General features: G+C 48.3%; 1 protein-coding gene across 1 annotated transcript in view; it reads left to right on the forward strand.

The window, feature by feature from the left end:
- The first annotated feature begins 2,534 nt into the window (after nt 1–2,534).
- Nucleotides 2,535–26,531, forward strand: part of LOC147725652 (interleukin-12 subunit beta-like) — a 155,671-nt gene continuing 131,674 nt past the window's right edge. Inside the window, exon 1 of the mRNA XM_086964562.1 lies at nt 2,535–2,595. The gene's annotated coding sequence lies outside the window, so the exon portion shown is untranslated. The remainder of the gene's footprint in view (nt 2,596–26,531) is intronic.

Below are 26,531 nucleotides of genomic sequence, written 5' to 3' on the forward strand. Positions count from 1 at the left end.
ATTTACAGTAGATGTAGAGAGTGGTTCATCTGGTATGGATCCTGGATCTACAGTAACCGTAGAAAGTGGTTCATCTGGTATGGATTCTATATCTACAGTAGATATAGAGAGTGGTTCATCTAGTATTGATCCTGGATCTACAGTAGATGTTGAGAGTGGTTTATCTGGTATGGATCCTGTATCTACAGTATACGTAGAGTGGTTCATCTGGTATGGATTCTAGATCTACAGTAGACGTAGAGAGTGGGTCATCTGGTATGGATTCTAGCTCTACAGTAGATATAGAGAGTGGTGTACCTGGTATGGATCCTGGATCTACAGTAGATGCAGGGATCAGTTTGTCTGGTATAGATCCTGGATCTACAGTAGATGAAGAGAGTGGTTCATCTGGAATGGATCCTGGATCTACAGTAGATGTAGAGAGTTGTTCACCTGGTATAGATCCTGGATCTAAGGTAAATGTAGAGAGTGGTTCACCTGGTAAGGATCCTGGTCTACAGTAGATATAGAGAGTGGTTCATCTGGTATGGATCCTCGATCGACAGTAGATATAGAGAGTGGATCACCTGGTAAGGATCCTGGATCTACAGTAGATGTAGAGAGTGGTTCACCTGGTCTGGACCTGGATCTACAGTAGATGTAGAGAGTGGCTCATGTGGTATGGTTCCTGGATCTACAGTAGATGTAGAGAGTGGTTCACATGGTATGGATCCTGGATCTACAGTAGATGTAGAGAGTGGTTCACATGGTATAGATCCTGGTCTACAGTAGATATAGAGAGTGGTTCATCTGGTATGGATCCTCGATCGACAGTAGATATAGAGAGCAGTTCACCTGGTATGGATCCTGGATCAACAATAGACACAGAGAGTGGTTCACCTGGTAAGGATCCTTTTCTACAGTAGATGTAGAGAGTGGCTCATTTGGTATGGTTCCTGGATCTACAGTAGATGTAGAGAGTGGTTCACATGGTATGGATCCTGGATCTACAGTAGATGTAGAGAGTGGCTCATGTGGTATGGTTCCTGGATCTACAGTAGATGTAGAGAGTGGTTCATCTGGTATGGATCTTGGATCTACAGAAGATATAGAGTATGATTCACCTGATATGGATCCTGGATCTTGAGTAGACATAGAGAGTGGTTCATCTGGTATGGATCCTGGATCTACAGTAGATGTAGAGAGTGGTTCACCTGGTCTGGATCCTGGATCTACAGTAGAGGTAGAGAGTGGTTCACCTTGTCTGGATCCTGGATTTACAGTAGACATAAAGAGTGGTGCATCTGGTATAGATCCTGGATCTACAGTAGATATAGAGAGTGGATCACCTGGTAAGGATCCTTGATCTACAGTAGATATAGAGAGTGGATCACCTGGTAAGAATCCTTGATCTACAGTAGATATAGAGAGTGGATCACCTGGTAAGAATCCTGGATCTACAGTAGATGTAGAGAATGGTTCACCTGGTCTGTATCCCGGATCTACAGTAGATGTAGAGAGTGGTTAACCTGGTATGGATCCTGGATCTAAGGTAAATGTTCAGAGTGTTTCATCTGGTATGGATCCTGGATCTACTGTAGATGTAGAAAGTGGTTCACCTAGAATGGATCCTGGATCTACAGTAGACATAGAGTGTGATTCACCTGATATGGATCCTGGATCTTGAGTAGACACAGAGAATGGTTCATCTGGTATTGTTCTTGGATCTACAGTAGACAAACATCAGCATTAGCAAACGGGCACTACCCGGCTGCCGAGTGCTACCATCTGAGCTAACAGAAGAAGCAGCCAGTGTTCCCCTCCATACCAAAAGACATGAATTATTGAGCCTCTGTAGACTCTGCCCTTTTGCCACTTTCCATTAAAGTGTACTGATTGCCATCTTCAAACTTCGTCAGCTCTTTCAATTTCTTCTTTTTAACTATGTAGATAACAAGCAGATCATCAAAACATGTTATAGTATCTGTTAGTCAACTTCACTCGACTTAGGGTTCTTTGGCGGATGGCTTACTCCATCACAATGGTGACATATATGCCATCTGCCAAAGTATAAATCCCATAGGATGTAATGGGATTTATGCTTCGGCGGACGGGATATCGGAGAGCACTGTGCATGCACTCGATGTCAAATAAATTGTGTTGCAAATTGACAGTCAGAGATGATTGTGGACACTGAGGCACAACCAGATTTTTACTAAGTGCACAATCCTTGTGAACAAGTCACTGTCATTTCTGTCACCACCTTGGTGAGTCTCAAACTGCTCACTGTGGCAACCACGTCATTTTTTAATCAGATATGATCATAGCTGCTATTGGATCTAGAAATCCTGCAGCAAATATAACAGATTTTTTGCTTAGTAGAATTGCTGGCATTTCCCCATCACACTTTCCTTGTGTGAGGTTTGTACATCTTTATCTCTGACATCCAGAGGTGGTGTTTCTCATGCTGTTTCTGCCTCCCACCTTCCTAGACATGAGTTCACACAGTGGGAGTTGAGCAGTGATGTCACTGAGGATGTGCATATATAGTCAAGCTGCTCTCCCTGTCCTCAGGAAGACTCTTTATCGCTGAAAACTAGACTGAAGATTTGTGAGGTAAGAAAACCATAGACTATATTTATTCTCCGGAAAGAGGAAGAGCCGCGCGCTGCACATTCTGCGAAATAGACATTTAAGGATGCGATGAGAGTGGCTGTGTATGGAGATGTTAGATTTTGTGACTGTTCGTGCAAACTCTTTGTTACATTTGTGCACAGATTTGAAGTTGTGTCAAATCATTTGTGTCCAACGAAGGTCCAGGAAGGATAGGTCCATGCAAGAGTTTCAGGATAAACGAATTGAACCAAATCCTTGTGTCTAGGGATTGCACATATCAATGATGGAATAAAAAATATATCCATGGTGGGATGCCAAACTAATATAACCCAACTTTTTCTTCAGAGGTGTTTAAGAATACTTCTGAAATACTTGTTCAAGGTTGCTTTAAAGTCATTCCCTTATCCAACTTAATTAGATTTGTCTCTGGGCTATGTCATCTGTTTATTTTATGTGTGTAATAAGACTGTAGTTCGTATAGCATGAGAATATTGCAAAGAATTACAAGATTTGACCTGACGAAGAAGCAGTTGCTTCATAATACGTAACATGGATATAATTCTGGATATGTATTGCTTTTATAAATATGAATCCTGAACTCTATTGAGGAATTGGAATACAAATTATTTTGCAGTAACACCGATCAAGTGAGGGTAAAGGTCCAATTGGCAATTATGCGGTTACATTTATATTTGTTTTAAATTCCAGTCTTTTTTTAAATTTAAATCATTTTTATTAAATAAAGCAGAGTTTTACAAAAACAAAAACATACGCTGAGTTACAATCATGAGAAAATACAACCTGAGTTGTACAGTTTAAGGGAAGAGCATCAAGACCATTTAAACAAGGGATTCCTTATCGGTAAAACAGTGAGCATTATACATAAATACATGCAAATCTTAATCAAAAAGGATGGTTGCAATAGGAGAGGACTTACGAAAAGAAAAAGGAAAGAGGAGGAAAGAAAGGAAAGAGAGAGGGAGAGGAAGAAAGAAAGAAAGAAAGAAAGAAAGAAAGAAAGAAAGAAAGAAAGAAAGAAAGAAAGAAAGAAAGAAAGAATGAAAGAAAGAAAGAAAGAAAGAAAGAAAGAAAGAAAGAAAGAGAGAAAGAGAGAAAGAAAGAAAGAAAGAAAGAAAGAGAGAAAGAAAGAAAGAGAGAAAGAGAGAAAGAAAGAAAGAAAGAAAGAAAGAAAGAAAAAAAGAAAGAAAGAAAGAAAGAAAGAAAGAAAGAAAGAGAGAAAGAAAGAAAGAAAGAAGGAAGGAAGGAAAGAAAGAAATAAAGAAAGAAAGAAAGAAAGAGAAGATGGAAGGAAGAAAGAAAGAAAGAAAGAAAGAAAGAAAGAAAGAAAGAAAGAAAAAAAGAAAGAATGAAAGAAAGAAAGAAAGAAAGAAAGAAAGAAAGAAAGAAAGAAAGAAAGAAAGAAAGAAAGAAAAAAAGAAAGAAAGAAAGAAAGAAAGAAAGAGAGAAAGAAAGAAAGAAAGAAGGAAGGAAGGAAAGAAAGAAATAAAGAAAGAAAGAAAGAAAGAGAAGATGGAAGGAAGAAAGAAAGAAAGAAAGAAAGAAAGAAAGAAAGAAAGAAAGAAAAAAAGAAAAAATGAAAGAAAGAAAGAAAGAAAGAAAGAAAGAAAGAAAGAAAGAAAGAAAGAAAGAAAGAAAGAAAGAAAGAAAGAGAAGATGGAAGGAAGAAAGAAAGAAAGAAAGAAAGAAAGAAAGAAAGAAAGAAAGAAAGAAAGAAAGAAAGAAAGAAAGAGAAGATGGAAGGAAGAAAGAAAGAAAGAAAGAAAGAAAGAAAGAAAAAAAGAAAGAATGAAAGAAAGAAAGAAAGAAAGAAAGAAAGAAAGAAAGAAAAAAGAAAGAAAGAAAGAAAGAAAGAAAGAAAGAAAGAAAGAAAGAAAAAAAGAAAGAAAGAGAGAAAGAAAGAAAGAAAGAAGGAAGGAAGGAAAGAAAGAAATAAAGAAAGAAAGAAAGAAAGAGAAGATGGAAGGAAGAAAGAAAGAAAGAAAGAAAGAAAGAAAGAAAGAAAGAAAAAAAGAAAGAATGAAAGAATGAAAGAAAGAAAGAAAGAAAGAAAGAAAGAAAGAAAGAAAGAAAGAAAGAAAGAAAGAAAGAAAGAAAGAGAAGATGGAAGGAAGAAAAGAAAGAAAGAAAGAAAGAAAGACGAGACTAAATTGAGAGCGGAAACAGCAGCTAACATAAACTCATATTAGGTAACCTGAATCGTAACAGTAGAGTAACCGCGCGTATGTTGTGCCCTTGTGGTTGACAGAAACGTGTTACACATCAGGGGATATGACGACTGTTCAAGTCTAGGGCGGGTCATAGCAAAGTTCCAGAGAGTCAAAAGAACTCCAGAGTTTGGTGTGCGACTTTCGCCATGGTGAGGAGTAATTCCACTTTTAATTTTTATTTCATCAGAGACTTTTACAGCTACTTAATCACAAGAGTTTTGTAGTTTACATTTTCAAGGAAAGGCCAGGTGGAATAGAAGCAGACAACAAGCGTTCACCGTAACATGAGTTATCAATTCTGATCTCCATGGGCGTGTATGACTGCCCTCAAGCAGAGTTTGGTGGGCACCACTTTGTAAAACAGTTACATTTGGGTTCACTGTATGGCATTTCTCTTTTGCTGGCATCCCACTGGCCTGACATGGGTCTCTCCAGGACCTACCTTAGACATATCTATGTTAAGTCCTATATTGAGTCAACATGCGCTTAAAGGAATCTTGGCACTATGCAGACCAACATATTTTGAAAGGTCTCCCTTTTCATGGACAGACAAACTTTACTGGATTTGAGGAAGGGCCTTTGGTGCCCAAGGGGCTTTGGTGCCCGAAGAGGGCGGGCAGTACAGAGAAGGCTCTTCTGCCTGGTGGGTTTTGATGATGGGACCAAGAGGGCGCTGTAAGATACTGAACCAGCCTTGTCCTCTGTAAGACCAGAGGGGTCAGCACTAATCCAAACTGAGGGCCTCGTTTACAAGAAAGTGCTGCAGTGAGTAAACCTCAAAGGGATGCGTCCTGTTTATAAAAATATGATGCATCCCTGTCCATTCAGCACAATCGGCTCCCGTGCGCCGACCCAGGCACCCTTGCACCGTGGTGCAAGGGTGCCTGTATCATGGGGATAATTGTTTCTGTGCAGGAAGGGGTACATTCCTGCACAAAAACAATAACAAAAACTATTTAAAAAAAGAGGTGATTTACAAGTCCTATGTGTGCTGCAGAATGCAGCACCCCTAGAAAGAGGAAAAAACAAGGAGAAATGTAAAGATTTCTTCTCGCTGTGCCTCGCTTGGGTGGCGTTGCATTCCAACGCATTTCCAGGTTTACGAATTCTTGAATCTCTGGAAATGCGGCAGAATAGATGACTGTTGCATTCACCTTCGACGTACCCAAGACCATCTCTCCTTCAGGAAGCAACTCAAGACCTGGCTGTTCGAGCAGTGACACACCCCTCTCCCCCAGCGCCTTGAGACCCTCCCGGGTGAGTAGCGCGCTATATAAATGCCGTGATTGATTGATTGACAGTCACACCCATGCCACACCCCTTTTAATGCAAAGTGTTGCATGAGGAGGGGCTATATGGGGCAGTAGGTTGCGCCAGTGGTGCGTCACAAAAAGTGATGCATCGGAGGAGCAAGCCCATGGGTTTCCAAGTTCATGGAACATCAGAAGCCAGCGTAGCTATTTCCTCAGACAAGAATTTTGTATATCTTAGATGGGAGAAACCCCCTCCTCCAATTACAGGCCCGTCTGGATCTTACAGGCGTGATATTTAAGTGACAGGTGTAAATGTAAATGTGGCGTATTTGTATAGCGCGAACAGTGACCCGGAGGCATCCCGGCGCTTGTACTCCTACCACAAGGGAACCCCTCCTGGCTTTTCCTTGTGGGGTGTCCACTCCTGGGCATCCCATGGTGAAACCAGGCATCCCTTGTGTATCAGGGGGCCTTTGTGGAGACTAAGCAAGCTATTGCCCAGAGTTGCAGCGTGGGACCCATGCTTAGTATCGGCACTGAGGCGAGAATATCCGGTCAGAGGAATTTAAGCCCGAAACCTGCCGAGGCGGGAATCGAACCCTGGTCCCTGGCCAGCATTCTGCATCAAGGTCTGCCGCTCTAAGCATTGAGCCACACTTCTCCAGGTTCAACAGAAAGCCAAAGGTGAGATTCTCTTAAATAACCTGTCACTGCATTTCTTTCAAATACACATCGCAGCTGGAACAGAGGTAAAGATGTCTTACAGACTCACACCTACTAAGCTGGCAAAATCAAAAAAACGGGAGTTACAGACACACACTCCAGCTGGCAGAACCATACCAACAGGTGTTACAGATATACACCCCACCTGGCAGGACCATACCAACAGGCGTTACAGACACACAGCCTAGCTGGCAGAACTATCCCAACAGGTGTTACAGACACACACCCCAGCGGGCAGAACCATACCAACAGGTGTTACAGACACACACCCCAGCTGGCAGGACCATACCAACAGGTGTTACAGACACACACCCCAGCTGGCAGGACCATCCCAACAGTACAGACACACACCCCAGCTGGCAGAACCATACCAACAGGCGTTACAGACACACACCCGAGCTGGCAGAACCATACCAACAGGCGTTACAGACACACACCCCAGCTGGCAGGACCATCCCAACAGGAGTTACAGACACACACACCCCAGCAGGCAGAACCATACCAACAGGCGTTACAGACATACACCCCAGCTGGCAGGACCTTGCCAACAGGTGTTACAGACACACACCCCAGCTGGCAGAACCATACCAACAGGTGTTACAGAAACACACCCCAGCTGGCAGAACCATACCAACAGGTGTTACAGACACACAGCCCAGCTGGCAAAACCTTACCAACAGGTGTTACAGAAACACACCCCAGCTGGCAGGACCTTGTCAATAGGTGTTACAGACACACACCCCAGCTGGCAGAACCATACCAACAAGTGTTACAGACACACACTCCAACTGGCAAAACCATACCAACATGTGTTACAGACACACGAAAGCTGGCAGAACCATACCAACAGGCGTTACAGACATACACCCCAGCTGGCAGAACCTTACCAACAGGTGTTACAGACACACACCCCAGCTGGCAGAACCATACCAACATGTGTTACAGACACATGATAGCTGGCAGAACCATACCAACAGGCGTTACAGACACACCCCGGCTTGCAGAACCATACCAACAGGTGTTACAGACATACGACTGCTGGCAGAACCATACCAACAGGCGTTACAGACACACACCCCAGCTGGCAGAACCATACCAACATGTGTTACAGACACATGATAGCTGGCAGAACCATACCAACAGGCGTTACAGACACACCCCGGCTGGCAGAACCATACCAACAGGCGTTACAGACACACCCCGGCTTGCAGAACCATACCAACAGGTGTTACAGACATACGACTGCTGGCAAAACCATACCAACAGGCGTTACAGACACACACCCCAGCTGGCAGAACCATACCAACAGGTGTTACAGACACACACCTTATCTGGCAGAACCATAGCAGCAGGTGTTACAGACACACACCTCAGCTGGCAGGACCATAGCAGCAGGTGTTACAGACACACACCTCAGCTGGCAGAACCATCCCAACAGGTGTTACAGACACACACCCCACCTGGCAGAACCATACCAACAGGTGTTACAGACACACACCTTAACTGGCAGAACCATAGCAGCAGGTGTTACAGACACACACCTCAGCTGGCAGGACCATAGCAGCAGGTGTTACAGATACACACCTCAGCTGGCAGAACCATACCAACAGGTGTTACAGACACACACCCCAGCTGGCAGAACCATACCAACAGGTGTTACAGACACACAACCCAGCTGGCAGAACCATACCAACAGGTGTTACAGACACACACCCCAACTGGCAGAACCATACCAACAGGTGTTACAGAAACACACCCCAGCTTGCAGGACCTTGTCAATAGGTGTTACAGACACACACCCCAGCTGGCAGAACCATACCAACAGGTGTTACAGAAACACACCCTAGCTGGCAGAGCCATACCAACAGGTGTTACAGACACACACCCCAGCTGGCAGATTCATACCAACAGGTGTTACAGAAACACACCCCAGCTGGCAGGACCTAGCCAACAGGTGTTACAGACACACACCCCAGCTGGCAGAACCATACCAACAAGTGTTACAGACACACACTCCAACTGGCAAAACCATACCAACATGTGTTACAGACACACGAAAGCTGGCAGAACCATACCAACAGGCGTTACAGACACACACCCCAGCTGGCAGAACCTTACCAACAGGTGTTACAGACACACACCCCAGCTGGCAGAACCATACCAACATGTGTTACAGACACATGATAGCTGGCAGAACCATACCAACAGGCGTTACAGACACACCCCGGCTTGCAGAACCATACCAACAGGTGTTACAGACATACGACTGCTGGCAGAACCATACCAACAGGCGTTACAGACACACACCCCAGCTGGCAGAACCATACCAACATGTGTAACAGACACACACCCCAGCTGGCAGAACCATACCAACATGTGTTACAGACACATGATAGCTGGCAGAACCATACCAACAGGCGTTACAGACACACCCCGGCTTGCAGAACCATACCAACAGGTGTTACAGACATACGACTGCTGGCAAAACCATACCAACAGGCGTTACAGACACACACCCCAGCTGGCAGAACCATACCAACATGTGTAACAGACACACACCCCAGCTGGCAGAACCATACCAACAGGTGTTACAGACACACACCTTAACTGGCAGAACCATAGCAGCAGGTGTTACAGACACACACCTCAGCTGGCAGGACCATAGCAGCAGGTGTTACAGACACACACCTCAGCTGGCAGAACCATCCCAACAGGTGTTACAGACACACACCCCACCTGGCAGAACCATACCAACAGGTGTTACAGACACACACCTTAACTGGCAGAACCATAGCAGCAGGTGTTACAGACACACACCTCAGCTGGCAGGACCATAGCAGCAGGTGTTACAGACACACACCTCAGCTGGCAGAACCATACCAACAGGTGTTACAGACACACACCCCAGCTGGCAGAACCATACCAACAGGTGTCACAGACACACAACCCAGCTGGCAGAACCATACCAACAGGTGTTACAGACACACACCCCAACTGGCAGAACCATACCAACAGGTGTTACAGACACACACCCCAGCTGGCAGGACCATACCAACAGGTGTTAGAGAAATACACCCCGGCTGGCAGTACCATACCAAAAGGTGTTAAAGACACACACTCCAGCTGGCAGGACAATCAAAACAGGAGTTACAGACACACATCCCAACTGGCAGAACCATACCAACAGGCGTTACAGACACACACCCCAGCTGGCAGAACCATACCAACAGGTGTTACAGACACACACTCCAGCTGGCAGAACCATACCAACATGTGTTACAGACACACAGCCCAGCTGGCAGAACCATACCAACAGGCGTTACACACACACACTCCAGCTGGCAGAACCATACCAACATGTGTTACAGACACACAGCCCAGCTGGCAGGACCATACCAACAGGTGTTACAGACACACATCCCAGCTGGCAGAACCATATCAACAGGTGTTACAGACACACACCCTAGCTGGCAGAACCATACCAACAGCTGTTACAGAAACACACCCCAGCTGGCAGGACCTTGCCAACAGGTGTTACAGACACACACCCCAGCTGGCAGAACCATACCAACAAGTGTTACGGACACACACTCCAAATGGCATAACCATACCAACATGTGTCACAGACACACGAAAGCTGGCAGAACCATACCAACAGGCGTTACAGACACACACCCCAGCTTGAAGAACCTTACGAACAGGTGTTACAGACACACACCCCAGCTGGCAGAACCATACCAACAGGTGTTACAGACATACGCCTGCTGGCAGAACCATACCAACAGGCGTTACAGACACACACCCCAGCTGGCAGAACCATACCAACATGTGTAACAGACACACACCCCAACTGGCAGAACCATACCAACATGTGTTACAGACACATGATAGCTGGCAGAACCATACCAACAGGCGTTACAGATACACCCCGGCTTGCAGAACCATACCAACAGGTGTTACAGACATACGACTGCAGGCAGAACCATACCAACAGGCGTTACAGACACACACCCCAGCTGGCAGAACCATACCAACATGTGTAACAGACACACACCCCAGCTGGCAGAACCATACCAACAGGTGTTACAGACACACACCTTAACTGGCAGAACCATAGCAGCAGGTGTTACAGACACAGACCTCAGCTGGCAGGACCATAGCAGTGAGAAGAAGGAGTCCCAGTAATCAAGAAACGATTTACAGGGCAAAAAATAATAATAAATAAACCAATCACAAAAGAAATCTGTTCACATTGTTTTAATCACAATGTGAATGCTTGTTACAAATATATAACGTATATTGACACGTAAATATAGTTCATGAAGTGCCCCAAAAGTAGTAGAAGGACAGGGGAGGGGGGGAGTGATCCTGTGAGGAAATAGTGGAGGGAAGAAGAAGGAAGTTTGTTGTGACAATTAAATCAGTCAATTAGCGTCATTCGTCCATACTACACAATGTGTGCAGGAATGGGGACCGCAAAGTTCAAATTATCATTTCAAAAGAACAGCATACTCCACAAAGTTCAATAAATGGAAAAGTCAGGGCGTGGAGTTGGTAATAAGAGTGGTTGTCGACGTTTCGACCCTCTATTGCGCAGGTAGACTTGCTATCCTTGTTGTGGGGTCTTCATCAGGACGGGGGTAGGGGACACACCTATTCAATGTAAAATATATAAATTAAAAATGGGAAATGAATCCCTAACTAGTTCCAAAAGGGAAAGCACATCAGTATTTACATGAGGTCGTAGGAACTAAAATCATTCTTGTGACACAAAATAAGGGCGAGTGAATTAATGCGCCACACATTTAATATCCGTGAAATTACTCAACCCAATGGGTATTAGGTGCACCTTGAATAAATGGAAAATGCACTGAATTGAATTTCTATGGAAGGAAAGAAGGAGTAAGGCCAGTCTGAACCTGCAGCAGCAGGACAACTAAACATCCAAGGGCTCAAGAATATACCTAGCAATTATTCCATATTGGTAAGTAAAACTCACCATAAAGTAGCATAAAATTAGACCGTGGTGCCATGAGGTGGCGTAGTACGATTGGATCGTCGTTAGAATGAAAAGCTGTTGATAGCCAAAAAGGGCGGGCCATTAGACAATTACACATATACATTAAATTGAGGTACAATAAAATAGGAATGGGGCTTACCACAAAGCAATATCGGGACGACCCCAAAGCGATATTAATGGCGTGATCTGTTATCTCAGCGGTTGTAGCGAGGCTGAGGAGTGTAAATACAAAAGACCCCGGATTTAGCAGGCGGGAGGATAGTGATAACACCACCTATTAAAATTTACCAGCGAGTAGAACTCACCAAGAGGACACGATCCTGTTGCGGTGGTGGTGGGGTCTGGCTGATTCACAAAGGTGCTGCGTGGGTAATTCTAAAAATAGAATTAAGGGACCAGAATCTCAGTACAGGGGAGATTAGCTATGCAGTGCCAACAAGATTAAATTAAAACGGGAGGTGGGACTCACCGGGTAGCAACGATCGGATGCCGATCTTGCGCGGTCCGGATCAGTCGGAAAGAATGCTTCGTGACGTAAACTGTAATTAAAAAGCGGAGGTAATATTGTAGACTGCCCACAGCGGGATGAATATCTCACACGTATCCACAGTCTGACAAGGATCTTACCGGGTTGGAATTTAGTCATATCCCGCAACGAGCATGGTTCGCAATGGCGATGCTTCGTTCCGGGTTTGGGGATATCCCCATGGCAACGGAGTCACGTGGTGCGGAGCACCCGTGTGAACATAGTGCAAAGACTTCGGTTAGATGGGATGAATTACCCCTAAATTTCCTAATGGTGCAGAGTGTCTTAAAATAATTGGTAATGCACGCTAGTAAAGGGATCAAGTGGTAATGGTTATAGTTTCACAATTTAAACATTCACGAAATTTAGAACACATAATTGACAAAAAAGACACGTATAACATTTTTGAGAGAACACTTGTAGTCTCGTTGGATGGTGACAGTATCATACATAGGGGTCAAAGCCACCGGTCACATAGACCCTTCATGGTAATATCAAGCATATATAGTAATAACCATATTTAGGAGTGGGCGGTAAATGTTCATGGCATACCTCTCACAAGAGGGTAAAGGCCTTGATGTTAATAACAAACATATATAGTGGTAACCATATTCATGAGTGGGCGGTGGGTTTCATGGCGTACCTCTCACACGAGGGTAAAAACCAACCGAAACCATGTGGCACTGATGAATAGATAGTATGGCAATAAATGCAATTCAGTTGGACATAACAGGGCGTGGCGTACCTCTCACACGAGGGTAAGGCCACAGGTATCGTCAATCCTCAGAGAAAAATGTCGGAAATATTTAGTAATAACCATACTGTAAGCAGAGTGCAAGTTACACGGCGTACCTCTCCCAAGAGGGTAAAAGCCATCCAGAGTCACATGCTACTGAACACACGATAAAGTTACATGCGTTATATGTCTTATAGAGCTGCATGACATAACATTCAAGTAAGTGATAAGGTTGCCAGTTGTGAAAAAGAACTATCTTGTTCATTGAGCCCATTTTCAATGGAGTCAAACCTTAACATCCACTTCAGCTCCCGAATATTCAAGATATTCGCGATATTCCCACCCCGGGGTCCTAAGGTGGCTTTTTCTAGAATTACCCATTTCAGACTCTCCGGTGCGTGGCCGGCTGTGGAAAAATATTCGACTAAGGGTGCACCTGGTGTTGAGCACCTGATCCTGCTCATATGTTGGAGAATTCTGGCCTTCGCTTTCTGTTGTGTCTGACCAACGTATATCAGCGAGCATGGGCAAAGGATGGCATATATAATGTTTGATGAATTGCAGTTGGTATGTGTTTTCAGCGAAACTCTTTGATCGCGATACGTGAATTCCTTGGTTTGGATGACACTGTCGCATGCCTTACACTGACCACATCTGAAATGGCCCACTATGGCAGGTAAGTTCCAAAGTGTTGCGACCGTAGGGTCATCTCTGGTCTTCAACAGGGAGCGAACCACATGATCCTTCACACTGCGCGCTTTTCTAAAAGCATGTAGAGGCGGGTTTGGTTGTTGGATATCATCTGATATCAATTCCCAATGGCGATTAATGATACGTTTAATTTTGTTACTCTGTGTGCTGAAGGTGGTCACGCATACAATCCTTTCTTGTTGATCTCCCTTATCAGTTTTCGGGGTGAGCAACTCGTCTCGGGGGTAGAACCAAGCTCTTTTCCTTGCTCGCTTGAGTAGTAGTTTAGGGTATCCCCTGCTTAAAAGTCGTTGTTTTAGTTCTTCAGATTCGGTAAAGTAGTGATCCTTATTGGAACAATTCCTGCGGATCCGCAGGAATTGTCCAAATGGTAAATTGTCTCGTAAGGCTCTGGGGTGGTGACTGTTATAGTGTAATAGAGAATTCCTTTCGGTGGGCTTTCGATAGAGTGTTGTTAGCAGATGACCCAAACAATCATAGATGGTGAGATCAAGGAAGTTGATTTTGTGACTGTCTGATTCAATCGTGAATTTAAGGTGTCCTGATTGGTTATTCAACCAACCAAAGAACAACATCAGTCCATCCAAATCTCCGTTCCAGATTAGCAGGATGTCGTCTATGTACCACATCCAGAGACCCAGCTGGTCTCTGAATGGGTTGACTGGACTAAGAATGGTATCCTGTTCAAAGGCTGCCATATAGAGAATGGCCACATCAGGAGCAAAGGGCGCCCCCATTGCTACTCCTGAGGTCTGAATATAGAATTTGTCTCTAAATATGAAGAAGTTTTTGGTCATCGCTATGCGTAATAGGGCAACAATGAACTCAGTTGGTACTTGAATTGGTGCCGGGCGTTGGTTCAGGGAGCGTGAAATGACCATTAATGCCTCATCTTGGGGAATCGATGTATAAAGAGATACCACATCACATGTGGCAAGACGTTGTTTTGAGGAATCAAAAGTAGAATTCTCAATAATGTTGATGGTGTGCATCGTATCACGGAGATATGCAGGAGTGCCTTCCGCCAGTGGTTTAAGGAAGAAATCAATATATTTCCCAAGCGGCTCAAGCATGGAGCCACACCCCGAAACAATGGGGCGGCCAGGGGGGGCTATCATGGACTTATGAATCTTAGGCAAAGTGTAAATAGTTGCCAGGCGTGGACACTTTTTGTTCAAGAAGCTAAATTCTAGTTCCGATAAGAAACCTTGTTCGAGACCTGCTTGAGTTAGCTCCAGAATTTCATTGGCGATAGTCTTTGAAGGATCTGATCTCAGTAGCTGATAGCTTGTTCCATCATTCAGTTGTCTCATGATTTCGGACTCATAGGCGGTGACGTCCTGTACCACAATAGCTCCGCCCTTGTCGGCAGGCTTGATGATTAGTTGTTCATTGTTGGCAAGCGATAGCAAGGCCATTTTTTCTTTCTTGCTGGTGTTATATTTAATGAATGGTTTGGTTTCCAACAGTCGTTGCACATCTCTAATGACAATGGATTCATAGGCAAGAATCTTATGTGACATAGTGCTGTTGAATGGGACAAATGTAGAGGGTGGTCTCAGCCCAGTAACCGATGATGGTGTTGAAGGTTCAGAGTTACGGAAGAAATATCTTAGCCTAATCTTCCGAAAAAATTGAAAAAGTTTACTGCGAGTCAAGAATGCATCGGGATTGTTCGTAGGGACATAAGATAATCCTTTGCCCAGTACCTTAATCTCATCGTCGTTCAGAGCTAGATTGGATATATTGACAACAGGGCTATCCGTCAACGGTGGAGCACCTCCGAGAAGTCTGAGTTTCGGGTAACCATCACAGCTAGTTACCATCTGTAGGTTTTGTTGCGTGTCACTCGTTCTCCGTGTTGAGGTTCTGTCTGAAATTGTACCTGTTTTTGTGGTTGGCCACGACCTCCATTCCAGGTGTTGTTGCCCTGCTGTGACCCACGTTGTTGGCCGCGCTGCCAGTTGTTGCTTCTGCCGCGTGGCGGTCGCCATGTCCATTGGCGTTGCCCTAAAAAAGGGTTGAATTGATGCTGTTGGTATGGTGCGTAGTCAGGATAATATTGCTGGAAGCTTGGACCAGGTTGTTCTTGTTCACCCTCAGAGCTAAAGGAGGAGTCTGAGAATGTTTGGTAGTTTCTCCTTCCTCTGTAACCACCTCGTCCCCGATTCGTGAATCTGCCTTGCTGGTCTTGGCGATAATAGTCCTCCTGTAAGTAAGGATATGTTTTTTTCTTGTCATACAATCTGATATCTCTTGCCAATTTCTCGAGTTTCCGATTCTGCGTTGTTAGATCAAAGTCCTTGACCCCCTACGTATATCCCGGCAGGACCATAGCAGCAGGTGTTACAGACACACACCTCAGCTGGCAGAACCATCCCAACAGGTGTTACAGACACACACCCCACCTGGCAGAACCATACCAACAGGTGTTACAGACACACACCTTAACTGGCAGAACCATAGCAGCAGGTGTTACAGACACACACCTCAGCTGGCAGGACCATAGCAGCAGGTGTTACAGACACACACCTCAGCTGGCAGAACCATACCAACAGGTGTTAAAGACACACACTCCAGCTGGCAGGACAATCCCAACAGGAGTTACAGACACACACCCCAGCTGGCAGGACCATACCAACAGGCGTTACAGACACACACCCCAGCTGGCAGAACCATACCAACAGGTGTTACAGACACACACTCCAGCTGGCAGAACCATACCAACATGTGTTACAGACACACTGCCCAGCTGGCAGAACCATACCAACAGGCGTTACACACACACATCTCAGCTGGCAGAACCATACCAACATATGTTACAGACACACAGCCTAGTTGGCAGAACCATCACAACAGGTGTTACAGACACACACCCCAGCTGGCAGAACCATATCAACAGGTGTTACAGACACACACCCCAGCTGGCAGAACCATCCGAACAGGTGTTACAGACAAACACCCCAGCTGGCAGAACCATACCAACAGGTGAACAGGTGTTACAGACAAACACCCCAGCTGGCAGAACCATCCCAACAGGTATTACAGACACACACCCCAGCTGGCAGAACCATCCCAACAGGTGTTACAGACATACCACAGCTGGTAGAACCATCCCAACAGGCGTTACAGACACACACCCGAGCTGGCAGGACCATGCCAACAGGTGTTACAGAAACACACCCCAGCTGGCAGAACCATACGAACAGGTGTTACAGAAACACACCCCAGCTGGCAGAACCATACCAACAGGTGTTACAGACACATTCCCCAGCTGGTAGGACCATACCAACAGGTGTTACAGACACACACTCCAGCTGGCAGAACCACACCAGCATGTGCTACAGACACACAGCCCAGCTGGCAGGACCATACCAACACACACCCTAGCTGGCAGGACCATACCAACGGGAGTTACAGACACACACCCCAACTGGCAGGACCATACCAACAGGTGTTACAGGCACACACCCCAGCTGGCAGAACCATAACAACCAGTGTTACAGACACACCCCAGCTGGCAGAACCATACCAACAGGCGGTACAGACACACACCTCAGCTGGCAGAACCATCCCAACAGGTGTTACAGACACACACCCCAGCTGGCAGAACCATACCAACAGGTGTTACAGAAACACACCCCAGCTGGCAGAACCATACCAACAGGTGTTACAGACACACACCCCAGCTGGCAGGACCATAGCAGCAGGTGTTACAGACACACACCCCAGCAGGCGTGACCATACCAACAGGTGTTACAGACACACACCCCAGCTGGCAGAACCATATCAACAGGTGTTACAGACAGACACCCCAGCTGGCAGAACCATACCAACAGGTGTTACAGACACACACCCCAGCTGGCAGGACCATAGCAGCAGGTGTTACAGACACACACACCCCAGCAGGCGTGACCATACCAACAGGTGTTACAGACACACACCCTAGCTGGCAGAACCAAACCAACAGGTGTTACAGACACACACCCCAGCTGGCAGGACAATAGCAGCAGGTGTTACAGACACACACCCCAGCTGGCAGAACCATACCAACAGGTGTTACAGACACACACCCCAGCTGGCAGGACCATACCAGCAGGAGTTAGAGACACATACCCCAGCTGGCAGAACCATCCCAACAGGTGCTACAGACACACACCCCAGCTGGCAGAACCATCCCAACAGATGTTACAGACACACACCCCAGCGGGTAGAACCATCCCAACAGGTGTTACAGACACACACCCCTGCTGGCAGAACCATCCCAACAGGTGTTACAGACACACACCCCACTTGGCAGAACCATACGAACATGTGTTAGAGACTTACACCCCAGCTGGCAGAACCATACCAACAGGCGTTACAGACACACACCTCAGTTGGCAGAACCATCCCAACAGGTGTCATAGACACACACCCCAGCTGGCGTAACCATACCAACAGGTGTTACAGACACACACCCCAGCTGGCAGAACCATCCCAACAGGTGTTACAGACAAACACCCCAGCTGGCAGAACCATACCAACAGATGTTACAGACACACACCCCAGCTGGCAGGACCATAGCAGCAGGTGTTACAGACACGCATCCCAGCTGGCAGAACCATGCCAACAGGTGTTACAGACACACACCGTAGCTGGCAGGATCATACCAACAGGAGTTAGAGACACACACCCCAGCTGGCAGAACCATCCCAACAGGTGCTACAGACACACACCCCAGCTGGCAGAACTATCCCAACAGATGTTACAGACACACACCCCAGCTGGTAGAACCATCCCAACAGGTGTTACAGACACACACCCCAGCAGGCAGAACCTTCCCAACAGGTGTTACAGACACACACCCCAGCTGGCAGAACCATACCAACATGTGTTACAGACACACAGCCCAGCTGGCAGGACCATACCAACAGGTGTTACAGACACACTCCAGCTGGCAGAACCATACCAACATGTGTTACAGACACACAGCCTAGGTGGCAGAACCATACCAACAGCTGTTACAGAAACACACCCCAGCTGGCAGGACCTTGCCAACAGGTGTTACAGACACACACCCCAGCTGGCAGAACCATACCAACAAGTGTTACGGACACACACTCCAAATGGCATAACCATACCAACATGTGTTACAGACACACGAAAGCTGGCAGAACGATACCAACAGGCGTTACAGACACACACCCCAGCTTGCACAACCTTACCAACAGGTGTTACAGACACACACCCCAGCTGGCAGAACCATACCAACATGTGTTACAGACACATGATAGCTGGCAGAACCATACCAACAGGCGTTACAGACACACCCCGGCTTGCAGAACCATACCAACAGGTGTTACAGACATACGACTGCTGGCAGAACCATACCAACAGGCGTTACAGACACACACCCCAGCTGGCAGAACCATACCAACATGTGTAACAGACACACACCCCAACTGGCAGAACCATACCAACATGTGTTACAGACACATGATAGCTTGCAGAACCATACCAACAGGCGTTACAGATACACCCCGGCTTGCAGAACCATACCAACAGGTGTTACAGACATACGACTGCAGGCAGAACCATACCAACAGGCGTTACAGACACACACCCCAGCTGGCAGAACCATACCAACATGTGTAACAGACACACACCCCAGCTGGCAGAACCATACCAACAGGTGTTACAGACACACACCTTAACTGGCAGAACCATAGCAGCAGGTGTTAAAGACACAGACCTCAGCTGGCAGGACCATAGCAGCAGGTGTTACAGACACACACCTCAGCTGGCAGAACCATCCCAACAGGTGTTACAGACACACACCCCACCTGGCAGAACCATACCAACAGGTGTTACAGACACACACCTTAACTGGCAGAACCATAGCAGCAGGTGTTACAGACACACACCTCAGCTGGCAGGACCATAGCAGCAGGTGTTACAGACACACACCTCAGCTGGCAGAACCATACCAACAGGTGTTACAGACACACACCCCAGCTGGCAGAACCATACCAACAGGTGTTACATACACACACCCCAGCTGGCAGAACCATACCAACAGGTGTTACAGACACACACCCCAACTGGCAGAACCATACCAACAGGTGTTACAGACACACACCCCAGCTGGCAGGACCATACCAACAGGTGTTAGAGAAATACACCCCGGCTGGCAGAACCATACCAAAAGGTGTTACAGACACACACCCCAGCTGGCAGAACCATCCCAACAGGTGTTACAGACACACACTCCAGCTGGCAGAACCATACCAACATGTGTTACAGACACACATCTCAGCTGGCAGAACCATACCAACATGTGTTACAGACACACAGCCTAGCTGGCAGGACCATACCAACAGGTGTTACAGACACACTCCAGCTGGCAGAACCATACCAACATATGTTACAGACACACAACCTAGTTGGCAGAACCATCACAACAGGTGTTACAGACACACACCCCAGCTGGCAGAACCATATCAACAGGTGTTACAGACACACACCCCAGCTGGCAGAACCATCCGAACAGGTGTTACAGACACACACCCCAGCTGGCAGAACCATACCAACAGGTGAACAGGTGTTACAGACAAACACCCCAGCTGGCAGAACCATCCCAACAGGTGTTACAGACACACACCCCAGCTGGTAGAACCATCCCAACAGGTGTTACAGACATACCACAGCTGGTAGAACCATCCCAACAGGCGTTACAGACACACACCCGAGCTGGCAGGACCATGCCAACAGGTGTTACAGAAACACACCCCAGCTGGCAGAACCATACGAACAGGTGTTACAGAAACACACCCCAGCTGGCAGAACCATACCAACAGGTGTTACAGACACATACCCCAGCTGGCAGGACCATACCAACAGGTGTTACAGACACACACTCCAGCTGGCAGAACCACACCAGCATGTGCTACAGACACACAGCCCAGCTGGCAGGACCATACCAACAGGAGTTACCGACACACACCCTAGCTGGCAGGACCATACCAACGGGAGTTACAAACACACACCCCAACTGGCAGGACCATACCAACAGGTGTTACAGGCACACACCCCAGCTGGCAGAACCATAACAACCAGTGTTACAGACACACCCCAGCTGGCAGAACCATACCAACAGGCGTTACAGACACACACCTCAGCTGGCAGAACCATCCCAACAGGTGTTACAGACACACACCCCAGCTGGCAGAACCATACCAACAGGTGTTACAGAAACACACCCCAGCTGGCAGAACCATACCAACAGGTGTTACAGACACACACCCCAGCTGGCAGGACCATAGCAGCAGGTGTTACAGACACACACCCCAGCAGGCGTGACCATACGAACAGGTGTTACAGACACACACCCCAGCTGGCAGAACCATATCAACAGGTGTTACAGACAGACACCCCAGCTGGCAGAACCATACCAACAGGTGTTACAGACACACACCCCAGCTGGCAGGACCATAGCAGCAGGTGTTACAGACACACACACCCCAGCAGGTGTGACCATACCAACAGGTGTTACAGACACACACCCTAGCTGGCAGAACCAAACCAACAGGTGTTACAGACACACACCCCAGCTGGCAGGACAATAGCAGCAGGTGTTACAGACACACACCCCAGCTGGCAGAACCATACCAACAGGTGTTACAGACACACACCCCAGCTGGCAGGACCATACCAGCAGGAGTTAGAGACACATACCCCAGCTGGCAGAACCATCCCAACAGGTGCTACAGACACACACCCCAGCTGGCAGAACCATCCCAACAGATGTTACAGACACACACCCCAGCGGGTAGAACCATCCCAACAGGTGTTACAGACACACACCCCAGCTGGCAGAACCATCCCAACAGGTGTTACAGACACACACCCCACTTGGCAGAACCATACGAACATGTGTTAGAGACTTACACCCCAGCTGGCAGAACCATACCAACAGGCGTTACAGACACACACCTCAGTTGGCAGATCCATCCCAACAGGTGTCATAGACACACACCCCAGCTGGCGTAACCATACCAACAGGTGTTACAGACACACACCCCAGCTGGCAGAACCATCCCAACAGGTGTTACAGACAAACACCCCAGCTGGCAGAACCATACCAACAGATGTTACAGACACACACCCCAGCTGGCAGGACCATAGCAGCAGGTGTTACAGACACGCATCCCAGCTGGCAGAACCATGCCAACAGGTGTTACAGACACACACCGTAGCTGGCAGGATCATACCAACAGGAGTTAGAGACACACACCCCAGCTGGCAGAACCATCCCAACAGGTGCTACAGACACACACACCAGCTGGCAGAACTATCCCAACAGATGTTACAGACACACACCCCAGCTGGCAGAACCTTCTCAACAGGTGTTACAGACACACACCCCAGCTGGCAGAACCATACCAACAGGCGTTACAGACACACACCCCACCTGGCAGGACCATAATAACAGGAGTTACAGACACACACCCCAGCTGGCAGAACCATCCCAACAGGCGTTACAGACACACACCCCAGCTGGCAGGACCATCCCAACAGGTGTTACAGACACACGACAGCTGGCAGAACCATCCCAACAGGTGTTACAGACACACCCCCCAGCTGGCAGCACCACACCAGCAGGTGTTAGAGACACACACCCCAGCTGGCAGGACCACACCAGAAGGTGTTACAGACACACACCCCAGCTGGTAGAACCATACCAACAGATGTTACAGACACACACCCCAGCTGGCAGAACCATCCCAACAGGTGTTAGAGACAAACACCCCAGCTGGCAGAACCATACCAACAGGCGTTACAGACACAATCCCCAGCTGGCAGGACCATACCAACAGGAGTTACAGACACACACCCCAGCTGGCAGAACCATCCCAACAGGTGTTACAGACACACACCTCAGCTGGCAGAACCATACCAACAGGTGTTATAGACACACACCACAGCTGGCAGAACCATACAAACAGGTGTTACAGACACACACCCCAGCTGGCAGAACCATCCCAACAGGTGTTACAGACACACAACAGATGGCAGAACCATCCCAACAGGTGTTACAGACACACACCCCAGCTGGCAGGACGACACCAGCAGGTGTTACAGACACACACCCCAGCTGGCAGGACCACACCAGCTGGTGTTACAGACACACACCCCAGCTGGCAGAACCATACCAACAGGTGTTACAGACACACACCCCAGCTTGCAGAACCATCCCAACAGGTGTTACAGACAAACACCCCAGCTGGCAGAACCATACCAACAGGCGTTACAGACACACACCCCAGCTGGCAGAACCATCCCAACAGGTGTTACAAACACACACCTCAGCTGGCAGAACCATCCCAACATGTGTTATAGACACACACCCCAGCTGGCAGAACCATACCAACAGGTGTTACAGACACACAGCCCAGCTGGCAGAACCATCCCAACAGGCGTTACAGACACACACCCCAGCTGGCAGGACCACACCAGCAGGTGTTACAGACACACACCCCAGCTGGAAGGACCGCACCAGCAGGTGTTACAGACACACACCCCAGCTGGCAGGACCACACCAGCAGGCGTTACAGACACACACCCCAGCTGGCAGAACCATCCCAACAGGTGTTACAGTCACCCGACAGCTGGCAGAACCATCCCAACAGGTGTTACAGACACACACCCCAGCTGGCAGGACCACACCCGCAGGTGTTACAGACACACAACCCAGCTGGCAGGACCACACCAGGAGGTGTTTCAGACACACACCCCAGCAGGCAGAACCTTACCAACAGACGTTACAGACACACACCCGAGCTGGCAGAAACATACCAACAGGCGTTACAGACACACACCCTAGCTGGCACAACCATACCAACAGGTGTTACAGACACACACACCAGCTGGCAGGACCATAGCAGCAGGTGTTACAGACACACACCCCAGCTGGCAGAACCATACCAACAGGTGTTACAGACACACACCCCAGCTGGCAGAACCATCCCAACAGGTGTTACAGACACACGACAGCTGGCAGAACCATCCCAACAGGTGTTACAGACACACACCCCAGCTGGCAGGACCACACCAGTAGGTGTTACAGACACACACCCCAGCTGGCAGGACCACACCAGCAGGTGTTACAGACACACACCCCAGCTGGCAGAACCATACCAACAGTTGTTACAGACATACACCCCAGCTGACAGAACCATAGCAGCAGGTGTTACAGACAAACACCCCAGCTGGCAGGACCATACCAACAGGAGTTACAGACACACACTCCAGCTGGCAGAACCATACCAACAGGAGTAACAGACACACACCCCAGCTGGCAGAACCATAGCAGCAGGTGTTACAGACACACCCCCCAGCTGGCAGGACCATACCAACAGGAGTCACAGACACACACCCCAGCTGGCAGAACCATACCGACAGGCATTACAGTTACACACCCGAGCTGGCAGAACCATCCCAACAGGTGTTACAGACACACGACAGCTGGCAGAACCACCCCAACAGGTGTTACAGACACACACACCAGCTGGCAGGACCAGACCAGTAGGTGTTACAGACACACACACCAGCTGGCAGAACCATACCAGTAGGTGTTACAGACACACACCCCAGCTGGCAGAACCATATCAACAGGTGTTACAGACACACACCTCAGCTGGCAGAACCATCCCAACAGGTGTTACAGACACACGACAGCTGGCAGAACCATCCCAACAGGTGTTACAGACACACACCCCCAGCTGGCAGGACCACACCAGTAGGTGTTACAGACACACACCCCAGCTGGCAGAACCATACCAATAGGTGTTACAGACACACACCCCAGCTGGCAGAACCACCCCAACAGGTGTTACAGACACACGACAGCTGGCAGAACCATCCCAACAGGTGTTACAGACACACACCCCAGCTGGCAGGACCACACCAGTAGGTGTTACAGACACACACCCCAGCTGGCAGAACCATACCAACAGGTGTTACAGACACACACCCCAGCTGGCAGAACCATACCAGTAGGTGTTACAGACACACACCCCAGCTGGCAGAACCATCCCAACAGGTGTTACAGACACACGACAGCTGGCAGAACCATCCCAACAGGTGTTACAGACACACACCCCAGCTGGCAGGACCACACCAGTAGGTGTTACAGACACACACCCCAGCTGGCAGGACCATACCAACAGGAGTTACAGACACACACCCCAGCTGGCAGGACCATAGCAGCAGGTGTTACAGACACACACCCCAGCTGGCAGGACCATAACAACAGGTGCTACAGACAAACACCCCAGCTGGCAGAACCATACCAACAGGTGCTACAGACAAACACCCCAGCTGGCAGGACCATACCAACAGGCGTTACAGACACACGACAGCTGGCAGAACCAGTCCAACAGGCGTTACAGACACACACCCCAGCTGGCAGGACCACACCAACAGGTGTTACAGACCCACACCCCAGCTGGCAGGACCATAGCAGCAGGTGTTACAGACACACACCCCACCTGGCAGGACCATAGCAGCAGGTGTTACAGACACACACCCCAGCTGGCAGGACCATAGCAGCAGGTGCTACAGACACACACCCCAGCTGGCAGGACCATAGCAGCAGCTGTTACAGACACACACCCCAGCTGGCAGAACCATACCAACAGGCGTTACAGACACGATCCCCAGCTGGCAGAACCATCCCAACAGGTGTTACAGACACACACCCCAGCTGGCAGAACCATCCCAACAGGTGTTACAAACACACGACAGCTGGCAGAACCATACCAACAGGCGTTACAGACACACACCCCAGCTGGTAGGACCACATCAACAGGTGTTACAGACACACACCCCAGCTGGCAGGACCATAGCAGCAGGTGTTACAGACACACACCCCACCTGGCAGGACCATAGCAGCAGGTGTTACAGACACACACCCCAGCTGGCAGGACCATAGCAGCAGCTGTTACAGACACACACCCCAGCTGGCAGAACCATCCCAACAGGTGTTACAGACACACGACAGCTGGCAGAACCATCCCAACAGGTGTACAGCTGGCAGGACCATAGCAGCAGGTGTTACAGACACACCCCCCAGCTGCCAGGACCATACCAACAGGAGTTACAGACACACACCCCAGCTGGCAGAACCATACCAACAGGCGTTACAGTTACACACCCGAGCTGGCAGAACCATCCCAACAGGTGTTACAGACACACGGCAGCTGGCAGAACCACCCCAACAGGTGTTACAGACACACACACCAGCTGGCAGGACCAGACCAGAAGGTGTTACAGACACACACACCAGCTGGCAGAACCATACCAGTAGGTGTTACAGACACACACCCCAGCTGGCAGAACCATATCAACAGGTGTTACAGACACACACCTCAGCTGGCAGAACCATCCCAACAGGTGTTACAGACACACGACAGCTGGCAGAACCATCCCAACAGGTGTTACAGACACCCACCCCCAGCTGGCAGGACCACACCAGTGGGTGTTACAGACACACACCCCAGCTGGCAGAACCATACCAATAGGTGTTACAGACACACGACAGCTGGCAGAACCATCCCAACAGGTGTTACAGACACACACCCCAGCTGGCAGGACCACACCAGTAGGTGTTACAGACACACACCCCAGCTGGCAGAACCATACCAACAAGTGTTACAGACACACACCCCAGCTGGCAGAACCATACCAGTAGGTGTTA

The sequence above is a fragment of the Lissotriton vulgaris genome, chromosome 3_2 (assembly GCF_964263255.1).
Source record: "Lissotriton vulgaris chromosome 3_2, aLisVul1.2, whole genome shotgun sequence".
Classification (NCBI taxonomy): domain Eukaryota; kingdom Metazoa; phylum Chordata; class Amphibia; order Caudata; family Salamandridae; genus Lissotriton; species Lissotriton vulgaris.